Here is a 22,049-nt window from a genome sequence, read left to right as displayed (position 1 = left end):
CCCCACGATTCCACCAAGGGTTTAGCCATCGGGTACATGAGTTTGAATTTTCTGGTGAGCACTGGACCTTTCTCAGGCTTTCTCCACTCTGTGCGCATCACAGAGAGGAGGGTCTCATCCGCTCTAAAGACACGCTGTGTCCGTCTGGCGGGATCGGAAGACTCCCCCATGTCAACATCCTGGTCCCCCGACCTGATGGACTTGAGTAACTTCTGCGTCTTTTCTGGAGGGAAAAAGCAAGAAGTAAATTCTTCTTCAGAAGAAGAAGACCCCACAGAACAGGGGGTAGGTCTTTCGACCGGTGCGACCACCTCCATGGGAGTCTGAGAGGGACCTGGTAACCTCTCATTAAGCAGCTGTACCACTCCCTTAATGGCATCATCCACGTATGTCTTTGTCCACTGGAACATTTCCTGCATCGTGGGTTCCGTGGATGCCGTGCGACAACTCTCACATCTGGAGTAAGGACAGCTGTCATCTAAGGGTGTGTTACATTCGGAACACGCCAAATGCTTCCTCTTGGCCCCAGTCTTCCGCTGATCTGGATCCTTAGGGGAAGCCATAGTCTGTAATTGAAAAGAAAAAAACATGTCATAACACCTACAATACCTGGAGGTGGAGAAACAAGACCTTAAGGGGGCCCACCAGCACTAGAAGAAATTAGAGCTGTGAAAAGAGGAACAACAAAACCCAAGCCAAGCAATACTCAAGAATATCTCAAGGCACAGGGAACTCTGGAGCTAACTTGTGAAAGCGACGCAACCAGAGCACTGATCTGATAGGCTCTGGGCGCTTAAAAGGAGAAAGCCCCGCCCCCTGGGCGGGTCCTTAATCGTAATTAGCCCAGAGAGATAACAGAGCCTATACTGGCTCAGCTTGTCCTAAATGTCTCCCCAGATTAATCCTGGATCCCAGGATGTCTTTATAGGGAGACAGTTTAATAGAAATGGTGAGTTTTTAAACCTCACCGCATCGCTCCGGAAAACCAGAAGTGACGTAGCGCACCTAGTGCGCGTCACTTCCGGAAGATGGCGGCGCCCATAGCGCCGCACACATGCGGTAGTGGGGAGACGGGACACCGCATACTGAGATGAAAGAAGAGGGGAGGGGACACCCCCCTCCCCAACGGTACCCCAGACAAAGATCGCCGCGATCAGGCCTAAAATAAAGGCACTGAGACCAAGAAAAAGCGATGCTTTAGCTTAAGGAAAAAAAGAGCCCCTAAGCACTCTTCAGCTCCCTGAGGGGGAGCGACACGCCAGTCCACCTGTCCAGAGGACAGAAAAAAACACGGTGGGCTGGGGGGTGATCTCCTCCCTTTCAGGGAGCTGAAGATCGTTTATTGGTTCTTGGGCTCATTAAAATTCCGCCGGTCCTACCAGTCCACAGGGGCAGTTAACCCCATCTGTGCTGCTGGTAGGACGTAAGGGAACCAAAAATTGGTGAATTTCACCCGAAAATGTAACAGACAAATTTTTTGAATATTTTTTTACCTGTCTAATAGGTATAGCAGTGGTATATGACAGCCAAAAATTGGTGAATTTCACCCGAAAATGTAAAAGACAAATTAGTGTTTTTTTTTTTTTACCTGTCTACTAGGTATAGCAGTGGTATATCACACCCAAAAATTGGTGAATTGCACCCGAAAATTAGCGATTTTTTTACCTGTTTACTAGGTATAGCAGTGGTATATCACAGCCAAAAATTGGTGAATTTCACCCAAAAAAGTAACAGACAAATTAGTGATTTTTTTTACCTGTCTACTAGGTAGAGCAGTGGTATATGACAGCCAAAAATTGGTGAATTTCACCCGAAAATGTAAAAGACAAATTAGTGTTTTTTTTTTTTACCTGTCTACTAGGTAGAGCAGTGGTATATCACAACCAAAAATTGGTGAATTTCACCCGAAAATGTAACAGACAAATTAGTGATTTTTTTTTAACCTGTCTGCTAGTTGTAACATTGGTATATCACACCCAAAAATTTGGGAATTTAACCCGAAAATGTAACAGACAAATTAGTGATTTTTTTTTTACCTGTCTACTAGGTAGAGCAGTGGTATATCACACCCAAAAATTGGTGAATTTCACCCGAAAATATAACAGACAAATTAGCAGTGGTATATCTGTCACACTGGTGACAGGTTTGAGAAGGTCTGAAAGATTATCTGCTCATTAGTGATCTGACAGCTTCATTTGGTGTTGGAAGAGCTGGAGTGTGGTTCTAGTTGAAGTCCTGATCATCCATCATCCATCATCCTTAGAAGTTAAGTGTTCCGCTTGATGTGTTTTGTATTCCCCCCCCCCCCTCTGTTGTTTACTAGGCCTCAGTGAGATGCTGGTTCCTTCACCAGGAGAGGAGCGGGTTGTGTCTGCCCTGTCATTAAGTCTAGGGCATCTGAGGGCCACCAGGGTTTTCTAGGTTCCTGTGTATGGGCATCTCTACCATCGAGAGGTGCCCATACGGATAGGTGTTAGGGCCAGGAGCAGGGTTTCATAGGTGGTGACCATTTTCCTTCCCTAACGGTGAGGCGTAGTGTCTTTTCCCTTCAGTCTTGTTGTCTTTTGGTGTTCTCCCCTACTACATCCGTGACATTATCCAGAGCCCATATCGCCATCTTTTGTTCTGATCTGTGCAGCTATGGATGCTATGACTGCACTGGTCGAACAGATGCATAATCTGACTTTGGAGGTAGCAGAGCTCCGTGCGATGGTTTTGCAGATTCAGAGCCCACAGGCTGCTGGTTCCGGTGGTGGGTTCCAGGCCTGCCCTGAACCGAAGGTAGCTCTCCCGGACAGGTTTTCCGAGGGTAGTGACAATTTCATCCGGTTCAGGGAGTCATGTAAATTATACTTTAGGCTTCGTCGATACTCTTCTGGTGATGAGTGTCAACGTGTGGGTATGATTATTTCATTACTTAAAGAGGACGCCCAATCTTGGGCTTTTTCTCTGCCGACCGGATCACCGTCCCTCCGGTCGGTAGATGAATTCTTTAGAGCCTTGGGTCTGATCTATGATGACCTGGATCGGATCTCTCAGGCCGAGACCAAGTTACGGGGTTTGCGGCAGGGAGAACGTTCTGCGGAGACCTTTTGCTCTGAATTTAGGAGATGGGCTACGGATACAGAGTGGAACGATTCTGCTCTCCGTAGCCAATTCTGCCAGGGTCTCTCTGAGAGACTGCAGGACGCATTGGCTTTTCAGGAAAATCCTGAGTCATTGGAAGCAACTATGTCCCTTGCTGTACATCTTGATAGATGCCTGAGGGAGAGATCTAGGGGTCCTCACCTTCAGAAGGTACTGTTAAATAAGGGTACTGCTTCCTTTGAAACTTATGGTGGAGAGACTCGGGTGGTTGTGCCTTGTGATGAGCCTATGCAGTTAGGAGGAGCTACTCCTGGAACTACTGGCAAAAGCTTGGGTCATGTGAAAGGAGTCTGCTTTTGTTGTGGCAAGGAGGGACATTTTGTGAATATTTGTCCGTACTTGCAGCATCAAGGTGTAAACCAAAGGAAAAAAAGTTTAATCCCCAAATTACTATTGGTAGTGTGGGTGGGCAGCAAGAAAACCTACTTTTGTCTTTTACTGGTAGTACCCGTTTTCTCCTGTCAGCCGAGGTGGCGCTAGAGTCCAAAACTGTGAAAATCAAAGCTTTTATCAACAGTGGGGCAGGAGTTAACTTGATTGATGGACAGTTTGTACGCATTCACGGGTTGACTACTAATGCATTAGAGAATAGTATTTCTGTCTTTGCAATTGACTCAGCACCTCTCGCCTAAAAATGCCTGTCGCAGGTAGTGAATGACATTCATTTAAGAGTGGGTGATTTGCATCAGGAATCTATCTCCTGTTATGTGTTGGAGGGTCTGCCTGCTCCGTTGGTGTTGGGCTTACCATGGTTAAGCAAACATAACCCTAACATCGATTGGCAAGCGAGACAGATTCTCGAGTAGAGTGATTTTTGCATGGACAACTGTCTTAATGCATCGTTCTCTATGGTTACCACTAAAACTGTTCCCTCGTTCATTTCTGAATTTTCTGATGTGTTTTCTGAGAGTGGTAATCAGGAGTTGCCTCCGCACCGGGAGTATGACTGTCCCGTCAATCTTATTCCCAGAGCTAAATTGCCCAAATCTTGGTTGTATAATCTTTTGGAACCCGTAATAAAGGCTGTGCGAGAGTATATCACTGAGAGTTTGGCAAAGGGACATATTAGACCATCCAAGTCCCCAGTGGCTGCTGGATTTTTCTTTGTAAAGAAAAAGGATGGTACTCTGTGACCATGTCTGGACTTCTGTGAGCTCAATCGTATTACCGTCCGTCATCCTTACCCCCTTCCTTTTATTCCGGATTTGTTTAGTCAGATTGTTGGTGCCAAGGTGTTCTCTAAATTGGATCTGAGGGGGGCATATCATCTGGTAAGGATCAAGGAGGGGGATGAGTGGAAGACCGCATTTAATACCCCTGAGGGTCATTTTGAAAACCTGGTCATGCCCTTTGGGTTAACCAAGATGGAAAAGTGTGTATTTGCTGTACAGGAAGTGCAATTTCTGGGTTACCTGCTCTCATCCTCAGGTTTTTGTATGGATCCTGAGAAGGTCCGTGCCGTGTTGGACTGGGATCGACCCGAAAATCTGAAAGCGCTTATGCGGTTTTTGGGTTTTACCAACTACTACCGTAAATTTATCTTGAACTATTCATCGGTGGTTAAACCTTTAACAGACATGACTAGGAAGGGTGCTACTATTTCTATCTGGTCTCATGCGGCATTACAGGCCTTTTCTGCTGTGAAAGATTGTTTTGCTTCAGCCTCTATTCTGGTGCAACCGGACGTGTCTCAGCCATTTATTGTTGAGGTTGACGCGTCAGAGGTTGGGGTAGGAGCAATATTGTCGCAGGGTCCTTCACCCAGTAAATGGCGCGCATGTGCATTTTTCTCTAAAAAACTTTCGACTGATGAAAGGAATTATGATGTGGGGAATAGGGAATTGCTGGCCATTAAGTTGGCGTTCGAGGAATGGCGGCATTGGTTGGAAGGAGCAATTCATCCTATTACGGTAATTACGGATCACAAGAATCTGGCCTACTTGGAGTCGGCTAAGCGACTTAACCCAAGGCAGGCCAGATGGTCATTGTTTTTCACCAGATTTAGCTTCATCGTCACTTACCGCCCTGGGGTTAAGAACGTCAAGGCGGATGCTTTGTCACGTAGCTTTCCTGGGGGAAGGGGGGGGGGGTGAGTCTAATGACCCTAGTCCCATTTTATCTGAAGGGGTAGTTATTTCCGCTCTTTATCCTGATCTCGAGGCCAGGGTGTTGGAGGCACAGGAGGATGCTCCGGACTCTTGTCCTCAGGGGAAATTGTTTGTTCCCCCCGAATTACGTCACAAGGTGTTCGAGGAACATTACTGTACGTTGCTTGCTGGGCACCCTGGGAGCAGATCGACTATCGATCTCATCTCTCGCAGATTCTGGTGGCCGGGGATGCGTAAGTGTATTGAGGACTATGTGTCAGCCTGTGGTACCTGTGCACGTGCTAAGGTGACACATACTCGGCCTTCTGGATCTCTGCTTCCATTGCCCATCCCTTCCAGACCTTGGACCCATTTGTCCATGGATTTTATCACGGATTTACCGAATTCTTCAGGAAAGACCGTGATTCTGGTGGTTGTCGATCGTTTTAGTAAAATGGCACACTTTATTGCATTACCTAGTCTACCCAATGCTAAAACTCTTGCACAGGTGTTTGTCGACAACATCGTGAAACTACATGGCATTCCCTCTGATGTGGTGTCCGATAGAGGGACTCAGTTTGTTTCCACATTCTGGAGAGCGTTCTGTACTCGTCTGGGTGTACAATTGTCCTTCTCTTCGGCTTTTCATCCTCAGTCGAACAGACAGACGGAGCGCACTAATCAAAATCTGGAGACTTACTTGAGATGTTTTGTTTCAGAGAATCAGAAAGAGTGGTCTTCATTTTTGTCGTTAGCTGAGTTTGCTATAAATAACCGTAGACAGGAATCCACTGATAAGTCGCCGTTTTTTGGGGCATATGGGTTCCATCCACAGTTTGGTACATTTTCTGGTGCTCATAATTCCGGCATTCCTGAGGATGAACGATTTTCCTCTTCTTTGTCTTCTATTTGGCGGAAAATCCAAAATAACTTGTAAAAGAAGGCCAACAGGTATAAGCGTGCGGCTTACAGGAGACGTATGAGTGGTCCGGACCTGAGAGTGGGTGATTCTGTGTGGCTGTCTACAAGAAACATTAAACTTAAGGTACCTTCTTGGAAGTTGGGACCAAGATTTATTGGTCCATAAAAGATCACTTCCATTGTTAACCCTGTAGCCTTCCGTCTTAAACTTCCTCAGGCATTAAAAATCCATAACGTATTTCATAAATCGTTGTTAAAGAAATGTGTTGAACCTGTTGAGTTGTCCTCCTTGCCTCCCGCTCCTGTCATGGTGGACGGCAATTTGGAATTTTAGATTAGCAGGATTGTGTACTCCCGAGTTCTCCGGAGATCCCTCCAGTATCTCGTTCATTGGAGAGGGTACAGACCAGAGGAGAGGATGTGGGTTCCAGCGACCAATGTTAATGCTAGTCGTCTGGTGAGAGCATTCATCCATCAACCATTATCCATCATCCTTAGAAGTTAAGTGTTCCGCTTGATGTGTTTTGTATTCCCCCCCCCTCTGTTGTTTACTAGGCCTCAGTGAGACGCTGGTTCCTTCACCAGGGAAGGAGCGGGTTGTCTCTGCCCTGTCATTACGTCTAGGGCATCTGAGGGCCACCAGGGTTTTCTAGGTTTCTGTGTATGGGCATCTCTACCATCGAGAGGTGCCCATACGGATAGGAGTTAGGGCCAGGAGCAGGGTTTCATAGGTGGTGACCCTTTTCCTTCCCTAGCGGTGAGGCCTAGTGTCTTTTCCCTTCTGTCTTATTGTCTTTTGGTGTTCTCCCCTACTACATCTGTGACAATATCACGCCCAAAAATTGCTGAATTTCACCAGAAAATTTAACTGACAAATTAGTGAAATGACATAAAATAAAATACGTACAAATAAAATAAAAAAAACTTGATTTATGAGGTGGAGGTCCATATGGAGTAGGAGTTTGAGGAAACGGTGGACGTAGAGGTGTAGGTGGAAGCAGCCGTGGTAGCCAACACTGGTTTTTGGTTTAAATTTTAAAAAAAAAAATTAAATTAGGGTACACTCCAAAAGAGTGTGAAATATCCAAAATACAAGAATGAGCAATTGCGCTGTAGTATAACAATGGCTGGTTAAGGCCAGTATACATGTCTTTTCTGCACAAGGTACGGACAAGTCCTGTGGGATCCATGCCTGGTTCATTTTAATGAACGTGAGGTTGTCTACATTGGCTGTGGACAGGCGGCTGCGCTTGTCTGTGATAACGCCCCCTGCTGTGCTAAACACACGTTCAGATAATACACTGGCTGCAGAGCAGGGCAGTCCCTCCAAGGCGTAAAGTGCAAGCTCAGGCAATGTGCCCAATTTGGAGACCCAGAAGTTGAAGGGGGCAGACCCGTCGATCAGTACGTGTAGGCGTGTGCACACATACTGCTCCACCATGTTGCTGAAATGCTGCCTCCTGCTAAGACGTTCCATATCAGCTGGTGGTGCTGGTTGTTGTGGCGTGCTGACAAAGATTTTCCACATTTCGGCCATGCTAACCCTGCCTTCTGAGGTGCTGGCGGTGCCCCAGCTGTGTTGGCGACCTCTTCCTCCTCCTCAGCCTTCACCTTGTGCTTCCACTGTGCCCCCGCTGTCATGTGGGAATGCCACCAGCATCACGTCTCCCAGCGTGCGCTTGTACTCGCACATCTTACGATCACATTCCAGTGAGGGAATTAAGGACGGTACGTTGTCCTTGTAACGGGGATCCAGCAGCGTGGCCACCCAGTAATCAGCCCAAGTTAGAATGTGGGCAACGCGGCGGTCGTTGCGGAGACACTGCAGCATGTAATCGCTCATGTCTGCCAGGCTGCCCAGAGGCAACGAAAAGCTGTCCTTGTCACGACCATGGTTATGGTCGTGACTCTTTGGTCGCATGCAGTTGTCAGCGGTTTGTTCTACGTTGTCAACCACAGGTGAGGGCTCTGGGTTTGTTGCCTCACGTGTGGTTGCCGTTGGCAACATAGTGTGTTTGGCAGTGTAGCAGCTGGAGCTGGTGGCTAGGCGGCTCGCTGTCACGGCATGCGGTTGCCTCTGGCAACGTGTGATTTTAAGTGTTCACTTTCTATGTTTGGTGTTAGGGAGTTTGTTCTGTGTACACTTCTCCTTTAAGTGACACTTACCTTGTCTGGTGATGAAAGGGTTAACTCCTTTCCTGGTGTGTGTGTGTGTGTGTGTGTGTGTGTGTGGCTGCTTGGGCTATTTAGCTCCTGCTGGAAGCCAGAAGTCTGAGGGGTACTCCTGCCATGCTTTATGCTGGAGTCATCCTCCCTGTTCATTTACCATCTGTCCAGTGAGGGCCACCCTTGTGGTCATAAAAGTTATGCATGATGTTAAGTTGATGTTGTTATCCTTTTTATGTTTATTGCAGCTATGGATGTCCTGGTTACCTGTGTGTTTTATGTGTGTGTGCTGTGTCCTTAGTGTTTGTGTGGACAGCAGTACTGGTGCATGAGTTCCAGTCAGCGAGGCTGTGGCAGATAGGTTTGGAACTGGTGCAGTTCACCTGCCATATCCATATGTCTGTATATGATCCCCCTTCCTTGCAGCTTGGCCAGTGAGACTCCTGTTCGTCCGTGTCTTGGAGGAACAGGTCGTCTTACCCTGCTCCTTGTACAGGGCTTTTCCTGAGGGATAGTAGGGACCCTAGGTTCCAGAGTATGAGCCCTCCTACCATCTGGGTCGGCTCATACAGTTAGGAGTCAGGGTCAGTATTAGGGACGCGATAGGAGGTGACCTGCTCCCTGATCCTGTGGTCCTGGCCTAGCAGCTACCCAATTCCATAACATCGCACGGATGAGGGTTTCCCCACTCTGGTCCGTGACAGTCCTCTTTGGGAGGTGTATCGTCTGTGTCCTCTGTATCCCCCCAGCCACGCACCAGTGATGGCCATAAGCTGGTCTGGGTGCCACCCTGCTGTGAACATGGTTCCTCCTCCTCCATCTCCTCCTCATCCTCCATCTCATCATCCTCCACCTCGTCATCCTCCAGAACTGTGTCCTGGCTGGACAATTGTGTACCTGGTGTTTGTGGGTGCAGGTACCCACCCTCGGAGCCAATTGTGAATGACTGGCCGGAAACCCTATGAAATGATCCCTCTTCCTCCTCCTTCTGTGCCACATCCTCTTCCTTAATCGCCAGCAGCGTTTTTTCAAGGAGGCATAGAAGTGGGATAGTAACGCTGAGAATGGTGTTATCGGCACTGGCCATGTTGGTGGAGTACTTGAAACAGTGCAACAAGGCACACAGGTCTTGCATGGAGGCCCAGTCATTGGTGGTGAAGTGGTGCTGTTCCGCCGAGCGACTCACCCGTGCGTGCTGCAGCTGAAACTCCACTATCGCCTGCTGCTGCTCGCACAGTCTGGCCAGCATGTGCAAGGTGGAGTTCCACCTTGTGGGCACTTGACATATGAGGCGATGAGCGGGAAAGCCGAAGTTACGCTGCAGCGCTGACAGGCAAGCAGCAGCAGGGTGAGAACGCCGAAAGCACGCACAGACGGCCCGCGTTTTATGCAGCAGCTATGACATATCGGGGTAATTTTTAAGGAATCTCTGCACCATTAAAATCAGCACATGCGCCAGGCAAGGGATGTGCGTCAAACCGGCTAGTCCCAGAGCTGCTGAGAGATTTTGCCCATTATTGCACACCACCAGACCTGGCTTGAGGCTCACTGGCACCAAACACTCATCGGTCTGTTGTTCTAGGCCCGTCCACAGCTCCTGCGCGGTGTGGGGTTTGTCCCCCAAACAGATACGTTTTAAAATTGCTTGCTGTCGTTTACCCCTGGCTGTGCTTAAGTTGGTGGTGAAGGTGTAACGCTGACCGGATGAGGAGCCGGTAGAGGATGAGGAAGTGGAGTAGGAGGAGGAAGCAACAGGAGGCAAACTGAAGTGCCCTGCAATCCTCGGTGGTGGAAGGACATGCGCCAAACTGCTATCCGCCTCAGGCCCAGCCGCCACTGCATTTACCCAATGTGCTGTTATGAAGATATAATGTCCCTGACCATGCTTACTGGTCCATGTATCCGTAGTGAGGTGCACCTTGCCACAGATGGCGTTGCGCAGTGCATACCTGATTTTGTCCCCCACTTGGTTGTGCAGGGAAGGGATGGCACACCTGGAAAAGTAGTGGCGGCTGGGCATGACGTACTGTGGGACAGCCACCACCATAAGGCTTTTAAAACTCTCCATCTCCACCAGACGGAATGACAGCATTTCAAAGGCCAGTAATTTTGAAATGCTGCCATTCAGGGCCAGGGATCGCGGGTGGGTAGGGGGGTACTTCCTCTTCCGCTCCAGTGTTTGGGAGATGGAGAGCTGAACGCTTCCGTGGGACATTGTGGAGATGCTTGGTGACCCAGATGGTGGTGTTGCTGACAGATCTTCTGTTTCCGGTGTTGCAGGTGGCACTGTCACTCCAGAGGTGGATGAAGAGGCCGAGACTGCAGCAGAAGAGAAAGCAGGAGGAGCCAGAGACCTTTCTTGGTTTTTGAGGTGTCTACTCCAATGCAGCTCGTGCTTTGCACTTAGATGCCTGGTCATGCAGGTTGTGCTTAGGTTGAGAACGTTTATGCCTCGCTTCAGGCTCTGATTGCACAGCGTGCAAACCACTCGTGTCTTGTCGTCAGCACATTGTCTGAAGAACTGCCACGTCAGGGAACTCCTTGGAGCTGGCTTTGGTGTGCTCGGTTCCTTGCTGCGGTGGGCAGTAGCAGGCGTACTGTGTAGGGGATGGCCGCTCCGCTTTTGCACCCTGCTCCCTCTTCTGCTATGCTTGTGGCTCTGTGCGACCACCACCTCTTCCTCCCAACTACATAGGTCACTCGCAAGACCTTGATTCCATGTGGGGTCGAGGACCTCATCGTCCTCTACATCATCTTCCACCCAGTCTTCACCCCTGCCCTCCTTGTCGGTCTGCACACTTTCGAAAGCCACAACAGTTGGCACCTGTGTTTCGTCATCATCCGTGCTGCGATGGACCTCCCATGTACTCATCTTGAAGCATAAGTGGCTGGGCATCAGTGCACTCAATCTCTTCCACTTCTGGGGCAGGGCTAAGTGGATGGCCCTGGGAAACCCTGCTAACAGAGTCATCAAAAAGCAGAAGAGACTGCTGCATGACTTGGGGCTCAGACTGCTTGGCTGATTTGCAAGGGGGTGAGGTGAAAGACTGATGGGCATCGGCTGCAGGTGCCAACTCTGATCTTTCAGCAGGAGACTGCGTGGGAGACAATTTGACGGAACTGGAGGCACTGTCAGCAACCCAATTTACTATCGCCTGTACTTGTTCTGGCCTCACTATTCGTAGAGCCGCAGTTGGCCTGACTAAATACCGCTGAAGGTTCTGTTGCCTACTCACACCTGAGGAAGGTGTTTCACTTGTGCGTGTAGCTGGCACAGATCGACCACGTCCTCTCCCTGCAACAGGAGCTCCACCAGCAGCACCACGACCGGGGCCACGTCCCTTATTTGACGCTCTCCTCATATTTCTCAAATTTAAGATCTTGGCCAAAATGGGTGTTTTTTTAATAACAGAATAGAACAACAGTATCTAATGCGTGTATATAAGAATGACAGATGCAGCAAAGGCTGCAAAATTAAGTTTTTTGCACTAAATAGGTGTTTTTTTAATAGCAGAATAGAACAACAGCATCTAAAGGGTGTATCTTCCACGTACAGATGCAGACAAGGTCGCAAATTAAGATTTTTGCCCAAAATGGGTGTTTTTTTAATACCAGAATAGCACAGCAGTATCTAAAGCGTGTATCTTACACGTACAGATGCAGACAAGGCCGCAAATTAAGATTTTTGCACAAAATTAGGTTTTTTTTTATAGCAGAATACAGGTGCGTAGCTAGAAATGCATGGGCCCCATAGCAAAAATATTTAATGGGCCCCCCCACATATCTATCGGGCCTCCCACCACCCCTTCCAGAGCTCCCACCCAGTCAGGCAAGCGATTGAGCAGAGACCAGAGCAGCGGAGCGGCCGAGCCAGGAGGCGGAGTGGGGAGGGAGCACGTAAGTCAGTGCCAAGTGCTCCGTCCTCCTGCGCGGCCGGCAGCCAGGCAGGCGCGGCAGCAGCAGTGACGTGGTCAGTGCAGTGGTGTATCTTGGTTTTGTGCTGCCCTAGGCGAGACTAAACTCGGGCACCCCCCTAATATAAATTTGACCCACCCCTTCCTGTCAAGGCCAAACCCATTTCTCTATAAACCCCACCCCCTCCTATGTGCCATCCACAGATCCCCCTCCCCTAAACAGTGCCATCCACAGATCCCCCTCCACTAAACAGTGCCCTCCACAGATCCCCCTCCCCTAAACAGTGCCATCCACAGATCCCCCTCCCCTAAACAGTGCCATCCACAGATCCCCCCCCCTAAATAGTGCCATCCACAGATCCCCCTCCCCTAAACAGTGCCATCCACAGATCCCCCTCCCCTAAATAGTGCCATCCACAGATCCCCCTCCCCTAAACAGTGCCATCCACAGATCCCCCTCCCCTAAACAGTGCCATCCACAGATCCCCCTCCCCTAAATAGTGCCATCCACAGATCCCCCTCCCCTAAATAGTGCCACTGCCATCCACAGATCCCTCTCCCCTAAACAGTGCCATCCACAGATCCCCCTCCCCTAAATAGTGCCATCCACAGATCCCTCTCCCCTAAACAGTGCCATCCACAGATCCCCCTCCCCTAAACAGTGCCATCCACAGATCCCCCTCCCCTAAACAGTGCCATCCACAGATCCCCCTCCCCTAAACAGTGCCATCCACAGATCCCCCTCCCCTAAACAGTGCCATCCACAGATTCCCCTCCCCTAAACAGTGCCATCCACAGATCCCCCTCCCCTAAACAGTGCCATCCACAGATCCCCCTCCCCTAAACAGTGCCATCCACAGATCCCCCTCCCCTAAATAGTGCCATCCACAGATCCCCCTCCCCTAAATAGTGCCATCCACAGATCCCCCTCCCCTAAATAGTGCCACTGCCATCCACAGATCCCTCTCCCCTAAACAGTGCCATCCACAGATCCCCCTCCCCTAAACAGTGCCATCCACAGATCCCCCTCCCCTAAACAGTGCCATCCACAGATCCCCCTCCCCTAAATAGTGCCACTGCCATCCACAGATCCCTCTCCACTAAACAGTGCCATCCACAGATCCCCCTCCCCTAAACAGTGCCATCCACAGATCCCTCTCCCCTAAATAGTGCCATCCACAGATCCCTCTCCCCTAAACAGTGCCATCCACAGATCCCCCTCCCCTAAATAGTGCCATCCACAGATCTCCCTCCCCTAAACAGTGCCATCCACAGATCCCCCTCCCCTAAAAAGTGCCATCCACAGATCCCCCTCCCCTAAATAGTGCCATCAACAGATCCCCCTCCCCTAAACAGTGCCATCCACAGATCCCCCCTAAACAGTGCCATCCACAGATCTCCCTTCCCTAAACAGTAACATCCACAGATCCCCCTCCCCGACGCTCACAGAGTACATTTATAAACTAATCAGTAACTTTAACTTTAATCATTGCTGATCTCTTTACTTGGATTGGATACCTTACTCTGTCTTAGCTCCGGTAACGGTAAAAGCAGGCAGTGCGGGCGGGCGGCGCTCACTCACTGACGTCACGCGCATGCGCCGCCTAGTGGGAGGAGCAGGCGCGTGACGTCAGTGAGTGAGCGCTGCCCGCCCGCACTGCCTGCTGTTACCGGAGCTAAGACAGAGTAAGGTATCCAAGTAAAGAGATCAGCAATGTCGATGATTAAAGTTAAAGTTACTGATTAGTTTATAAATGTACTCCTGTGAGCGGCGTGGCCCTGTATATTCTAACCCCCAGGCAAGCGTCCCTGTCACCATGGGAACGCCTGGGGGTTAGAATATACCATCGGATTTGAGTTTTCACAATCTCACTGAGAGCGTGAAAACTCAGATCCGATGGTATATTCTAACCCCCAGGCAAGCGTCCCCGTCACCATGGGAACGCCCTGGGGGTTAGAATATACCATCGTATCTTCTGAGTTACTCAGTGGCCTGGCTGAAGCCTCCCCCTCCCCAGCCTCTGTGTCGGCCCGGCCCTGCATGCGCCCTGCTCCAGTCCTGACTCCTTCTCCCCAGCCAGGCCCGAGCCACGGACCGCCCGCACCCCGCCCACTACACTAGTCTAGTGTAGTGGGCGGGTGGTCCGCGGCTCGGGCCTGGCTGCCTGTGTGTAGTGTGTGTAAATAAAAAAATTTTTAAATTAAAATCAACAGAAGGCGGCCCGGACGGGCCCCCAGTAGCGTAGGGCCCCATAGCCACTGCTATGGTTGCTATGGCGATCCCTACGCCACTGCCAGAATATCACAGCAGTATCTAAAGCGTGTATCTCACACGTACAGATGCAAACAAAGCCGCAAATTAAGATTTTTGCACAAAATGGGTGTTTTTTTTTATAGCAGACTAGAACAACAGTATCTAAAGGGTGTATCTCACACGTACAGATGCAGACAAGGCCGCAAATTAAGTATTTTGCCCAAAATAGGTGTTTTTTTTAATACCAGAATAGCACAGCAGTATCTAAAGCGTGTATCTCACACTGACAGATGCAGACAAGGCCGCAAATTAGGCATTTTGCCCAAAATTGGTGTTTTTTAAAACCCAGAAAATTATTGAAGTATTTAAAGCTTGTTTTAACAATAACAGATGTAGCAAAGGCTGCAATATTAAGTACTTTGCCCAAAAAGGGTGTTTTTTGAATAACAGAATATGACAGCAGTATATAACGCTTGAATTTCACACTGACAGATGCAGACAAGGCTGCAAATTAAGTATTTTGCCCAAAATGGGTGTTTTTTAAAACCCAGAAAATTATAGCTCTATTTCTAGCTTAAATTGCACACTGACTAATGCGGCACAGGCCCCAGATGGAGGGTATTGCTAAAAATGGGTGTTTTTTAAAACCCAGAAAATTATTGAAGTATTTCAAGCTTGTTTTTAACAATCACAGATGCAGCAAAGGCTGCAATATTAAGTACTTTGCCCAAAATGGGTGTTTTTTTGAATATCAGAATATGACAGCAGTATATAACGCTTGAATTTCACACGTACAGATGCAGCAAAGGCTGTAAAATTTAGTATTTTGCCCAAAAAGGGTGTTTTTTAAAACCCAGAAAATTATAGCTGTATTTCTAGCTTAAATTGCACACTGACTAATGCGGCAGAGGCCCAAGATGGAGTGTATTGCCAAAAATGGGTGTTTTTTAGAACCCAGAAAATTATTGAATTATTTCAAGCTTGTTTTTAACAATCACAGATGCAGCAAAGGCTGCAATATTATGTATTTTGCCAAAAATGGGTGGTTTTTTTACTAACAGAATATGACAGCAGTATATAACGCTTGAATTTCACACTGGCAGATGCAGACAAGGCCACAAATTAAGTATTTTGCCCAAAAAGGGTGTTTTTTTGAATAACAGAATATGACAGCCGTATATAACGCTTGAATTTCACACGTACAGATGCAGCAAGGGCTGTAAAATTTAGTATTTTGCCCAAAAAGGGTGTTTTTTAAAACCCAGAAAATTATAGCTGTATTTCTAGCTTAAATTGCACACTGACTAATGCGGCAGAGGCCCAAGATGGAGTGTATTGCCAAAAATGGGTGTTTTTTAAAACCCAGAAAATTATTGAATTATTTCAAGCTTGTTTTTAACAATCACAGATGCAGCAAAGGCTGCAATATTATGTATTTTGCCCAAAATGGGTGTTTTTTTACTAACAGAATATGACAGAAGTATATAACGCTTGAATTTCACACTGGCAGATGCAGACAAGGCCACAAATTAAGTATTTTGCCCAAAAAGGGTGTTTTTTTGAATAAGAGAATATGACAGCAGTATATAACGCTTGAATTTCACACTTACAGATGCAGCAAGGGCTGTAAAATTTAGTATTTTGTCCAAAAAGGGTGTTTTTTAAAACCCAGAAAATTATTGCTGTATTTCTAGCTTAGATTGCACACTGACAAATGCTGCAAAGGCACCAGATGTAAGATATTGCCAAAAATGGCTGTTTTTGTAAACCCAGATTATTATTGCAGTATTTCAAGCTAGGATTTGAATGTCACAAAAGCAAATTTTCTGTGCTGGTGCACTGAGCTTGCATAAAATGGCCACCGCCACACTCCTAACTAACAGACGGATAAAAGTTCTTTTTCTGTGTCACCGGGCTCAGGGCAGGGTAAAAAGATTGTGCACTGCACCCACAAAACTAAATCTAGGTAGATCGCTGAGTTAACAAGCACTTCTGATTAAAGATTCTTTCCTATTCTCTCCCTCACAGCAGCAGCATCCTCTGCCTACACTAGTAACAACAGAGTGACGTGCAGCGCTACGTGACTCCAGCTTATATAGAGGCTGGGTCACATGCTGCACTGGCCAATCACAGCCATACCATTAGTAGGCATGGCTGCGATGGCTTCCAAGGGCACAGGGTTAAACGCTTGTTGATTGGCTGCTCTGCAGCCTTTCAAAAAGCGCCATAAAATCGCCGAACACCGAACCCGACCCCAAACTTTTACTGAAATGATCGGGTTCGGGGTCCAAAAATCCAAAATTTCGTTACGAATCCGAACTTTCCAGTTCCGGTTTGGTCAACTCTAGTGACAGGCTAGAGTGTAGTCAGTGGACAGGTAGAGTACTTTCAACCTGGTTTTCAGGAAATAAGTCAGGGAAGGCAGCACACGGTAAATATGAGAATCAGGCAATAGTCGGGTTAGGCAGGGTCAAAACAGACAGAGGTCAAGCACAGGAAAACAAAACAAAATAATAGCTCACCTTTGCCAGATTAGACAAGCTAGGACTTATTGCACACAGGGGAATACATCTTAAATAGCACAGGACATAATATAATTGACTGGGGACAGATTTGGCCGTGAGATAGCCCATTGATAGCTGGAGAGAGGATACGTGTTCGCTAAGTAAGGAGGAACTAGCAGACAGGATTCAGTGTGGAACCAAAGTAGACACACAACAGAGGCAGACACTGAGTGCCAGTGAGACAGTGCTGCGGGAGGCTTGTGAATTCCCTGTGGCCATGCCCGCCAAGATCAAGGAGGTGCCGAAAACCATGAACTGCCATCATTACAAGTCTTTTTTTTATCAAATATTGTGTATGTGTATTATGCCATTTTGCTAACTGAGATAAATATATTTTATATTTGGTGCACACTGTTATTTATTGCACTTATATTTGTCTCTTATAGTCACAGGTAACTGATTGTCCTCATTGTGTTTGTCTATTGCACTCAAATGCTGATGACTATTAGATTAAAGTCTATAAGCAGTAATTTGCTGTGCTTGTTTGTGCATTTGAAGTTGCCAAAAGAGTTTGTTTGTTTTGACAGCTCTGAATGATACTTCTGTATTATGCCACTGAGATGTCATAATACAGCGTAGCCCCTTCAATTAGCTTGGTAGCGCAGTGTGTTGGAAATGGTTGCTTTATAATTGGTGTCACTTTGCTGCACATTTGAATGAAAGCTCTCACATGGAAAACATGTTTTCAAAACTCAGCTGTTCTCCAGCAGATTTTATGTTGGATAATGGCATGATTAGAACAGCAGTCTCTCAGAAAATAAATCTTCTAAGTAAGGATGAAATAAGTGGCACACTAAGGTCAGAAATGCTTCAATTCTGCCTGCATGGTGTTTTTGATTGTCCAAAGAAATAAATCCAGAGGGGAATTGACATCTATACTATAAACCTTTCCTGCTCTGGTCAAGCCTTGTCTGGTTTATTGAGCCCTTTTGGGAATCTGGATCACAGTCCTCTTGCCATTATATGTAATGATTTCTTCCCGAGAAACCTAATGAAGGTGTTTATGTTCCTGAGGTTTCTGAAAGGAGCCTTCTAGATCAGATCTAACCCATTTTTTAACATTTTTCTTGAGAGCAATATTGCAATATACATCTTGGTTAACGATTCCCAGTGGTCAAAAACACAGAAAATTACTCAAAGACGTTGATTTCAGAAAATGGTTTATTGTGATTGCATTTTAGAACGGAGAGTTGACAGCTATTAAAATCATGAATTATTTTTCCCATTGATAGCTCTTCATGCTTGATAAATGTCATGGACATTAAGCCAAATGTTTTGTTCTCCCCTTTGGACCTATGTAAAGCTACATAGTTCAAATACACAATTCAATATAGGCAAAATATTAGCCAAGTATATAACCTCAAATAAGTGTCATGAACAAGAAGTTAGTATTGGTCCTGTACACTTTAATTTATTTCAGTCAAAAGAGTCAATTATTCATTAATTCTTCAGCTTCAGCTATATTACTTGTAAGTCTTGAACGCTAATATTTATATCAAAGTTTCCAATATTCTTTGTACAACCTTTTCTTTTCTTACAATTTTCATTCTTTTTGGTAGCCTTTTTTTATTCTCATAATCCAAGTAATCCCGAACACATTCACTGTTGTTAAGAACTGAACTCTATGTTGACCAGACATCTATTCCGAGAATGTCAGCATCTTCTTTCATAAATACTTATTGATCTTCACAATAGTAGAAATCTTTTGTACGTATTATCAAAATCAATAGCAAATCACCCACTCTAGATATTATGCACCTCCAAGCGTGTACTGATCCCTCATCATTTATAATGGTAAGTTTTTAATTTCTTTGCCAGTGTAGATGCTGCATTCTGTTAATTAAAATATTTCAATTGCCCATGAAAGCAACCCTGGGATAAAAACCATCTAGAGGACAGAAATACCTTTTTTTAAAGTGTAAAGTGTCCAAAATAACTTTAAAACCTGTTCTAAATGTGTTGACAATAATTTTTAAAATATACTTTAATTAATTACTTTTTTTCCCCCCTAGTAAAATAGGCAACTGAAGTTCAGGTGCCAATTGCGCTTTAGAATCCCTACTCCTATACACTGCTGTATATGGGAGTATGGATTCCTCTGCTGCCACACTGAGTGCTGTACAGTCAGGAGCTCCATAGCAAATCGCTCTCCTGTCTGTACCAGCACTGCTCCAGTAAAGACTGGCATATATGCGCTATGTCAGGCTTTAGCAGAGTGGGCACGAGCAGGAGAACGATGTCTTATGTAAGCTCCTGCACTTGCACCGCTCCTCTCTGCTAATAGCCTACATATCAGTACAGGCTATTATCTGAACAGGAGCCTTGTGCTCCTCTAAACCCTGGCATTACACATCTATTCCAGGTTTTAGTGGAGCAGCGCTGGTACAGGCAGGAGAGAGATGTGTGATGGAGCTTCTGACTGTACAGCGCTCAGTGGAGCCTTAAGTGGAATCCATCCTTCAATACTCAGCAGTGTACGTATATTAAAGCGCAATCTACTTCAGGTTACTATTTTGATAGGATATAAGAAACATTATTATCACCACATTTACAACAGGTGTTAATAACGTTATTTTGAACATTTAGGTACACTTTAACGGGAACCTGTCACTAGGAAAATGTAATGTAAGCTACAAGTAGCTTGTGATAGAGCTGGAGGAGCTGTGCAGGTTGATATATAGTTTTGTGGGAAAAGGTTCAGTTACACTTGTATTTCATTCATTTCAATTCCTGCACATTCTGGGCTTTGAAGTCAAGGAGTCGGTCCTATCAGTGACTGACCGCTATCTCTGTATGCACAGTCATAGGGGGAAATATATCAATTACCTTGACTCAGAATGAGCAGAAACTTAAAGGGGTTGTCTAGGTTCAGGGCTGAACCCGGTGTAGCAGGCCAAATTAATCCCTTCCCAGATTAAACCTGGGTATAGTTTGGCCCAGGCCAGTGTATACCCCGGGGAATTAACTGTCCTAAGCCAAACTATACCCCGGGGATTAACTGTCCTAGGCCAAACTATACCCCAGGGTGTAAAATAGCCTAGGCCAAACTATACCCCTACAGGTCAGACTATACCTGGGGGGATAAACTCTATACCCAACGGTGGAAAATAGCCTAGACCAGACTATATCCTTCCATGCCATAATGCTATCACTTTATTTGGTTTCTCACACTGTCTCTAATTTTACTGACAGTAGATGGTGCTGCCCTATCAGTGCATAGTTAATTTTATCTATTGTAACTTGTTATGTAGATTTCTCTCTGCTCTCTATGACACCAAACTTTTTCCAATTTTGACAACCATGGAAGACCAACTGTATGACCAGTTTTTGAGATTCTACACTGTAACACAACAAAAGTACCCCCAGTGGATTTATGATCTACCATGTAAATGCCATATCCCAGTTCAGACAAACAGCTAAGCCATATCGAGCAGACGAAGGAATTCTTTACCATGGAGAAAAGGAGGTTCTCACTAAAAGCCGATTGCCAAATATCCTAAAGGCCTATCATGACAACCCAATTTCTGGTGGCCATTTTGACAGAGATAAAACGTTAGCCAAAATCTCTGACCATTATTACTGGAAGGGAATGAAGAATAACGTTCACCAACATGTCAATGCCTGTCAAAAATGTTTTGTCATAAATCCCAAAATAAACAAGAAAGCTCCATCACTCGACAGTATACCAGTGCCTGGAAAGGTATGGAGCTTACTTAGGATTGATATGATCGGTCCTCTTCAGGAAACATCAGATGGCAACAAATATATAGTTGCTGCCACTGATCATTTCTCTAAGTGGACTGAAGCAACAGCTGTTCCAGATAAGAATCATGGCTTATTCTTGCCTTTTATTTGTGTATTCTGTAAAAATATGCATATATGGGGGAATTCCACAGCCAAAGGTATAGTTTAACATACACTTATTTGGGCTAAGCTGTCCAGCACCCTATAAAACAAAGATGTCCAGACATAAAACTGTGAAACATATATGTTTACACAATGGAACCCTATGAATACTGTACAGAAGCCACATGTGGCTCCTGAGTTACGGGTGGGGAATACTGCTGTACAGTATATTTCTTTTTACAGTTTTATTATAACACATTTTCCGTTATACAGTATATAAATCGGACATAGGCATAACAGTTTTTTTTTTTTAATCATGCCTTAATGATACAGTCACTCCATTTCTTCTTCTATGCTTGGTTTTATTAGTTATGCTCAGGTTTTCCAGGATGCGGCATACAGATCCTATATATTTTTTATGAGACTATAATCTACATGCTGGAATCATCAAGCAGAGCCGACGAAACCTGAAGTTAGCACTGCAGCATCTTTGTGGTTTCAGCAAAAGTTTAGGTTTCCCTTAAATCATGCAAGTTTGTTTCATATACTTTGATCTTTTAGAAGCTTTTTGAGGACCTCAGAAGAAGAGTTTTTATGCTTATCAGGCTGGAAGAGGTCACAAAATAGAGATGAGTAGATTTAAGTCAGTTAGCTTTCTCAATTAACTTACCAGACAAAGCTAAATCCCCAATAAAATGTTGAAAAATAAAGTAATTCTTGTGTATATCACTCAATGCTACTAATGGGTGTATAATATGGCCTGAGGGGTATATTTTGGCCAAGGCTAATTTATACCCCGGAGTATAAATTAGCCTAGGCCACTTTAACCCCAGGTATAGTCTGGACTGTGGGTATACTCTGGCCTGTTACACCGGATATAAGCTATTGTTTATTCTTTTACTACAAACCGGATTCCAAAAAAGTTGGGACACTAAACAAATTGTGAATAAAAACTGAATGCAATGATGTGGAGATGGCAAATGTCAATATTTTATTTGTAATAGAACGTAGATGACAGATCAAACGTTTAATCCGAGTAAATGTATCATTTTAAAGGAAAAATACATTGATTACAATTTTCACGGTGTCAACAAATCCCAAAAAAGTTGGGACAAGTAGCAATAAGAGGCTGGAAAAAGTAAATTTGAGC

At 45.8% G+C, this 22,049-nt stretch overlaps 1 long non-coding RNA gene across 1 annotated transcript; it reads left to right on the top strand.

The window, feature by feature from the left end:
• Window positions 1-360: 360 nt before the first annotated feature.
• Window positions 361-19,293, top strand: LOC121002117. Its single transcript, XR_005779223.1, has 4 exons — window positions 361-568; window positions 11,353-11,355; window positions 18,667-18,679; window positions 19,283-19,293. It is a non-coding gene; the product is annotated as an uncharacterized LOC121002117 (long non-coding RNA).
• The last annotated feature ends 2,756 nt before the right edge of the window (window positions 19,294-22,049 follow it).

The sequence above is a fragment of the Bufo bufo genome, chromosome 5, assembly GCF_905171765.1.
Source record: "Bufo bufo chromosome 5, aBufBuf1.1, whole genome shotgun sequence".
In the NCBI taxonomy this organism is placed as follows: domain Eukaryota; kingdom Metazoa; phylum Chordata; class Amphibia; order Anura; family Bufonidae; genus Bufo; species Bufo bufo.
The sequence above is the reverse complement of the archived record's forward strand: the minus strand, read 5'-3'. Positions and strand labels throughout refer to the sequence as shown.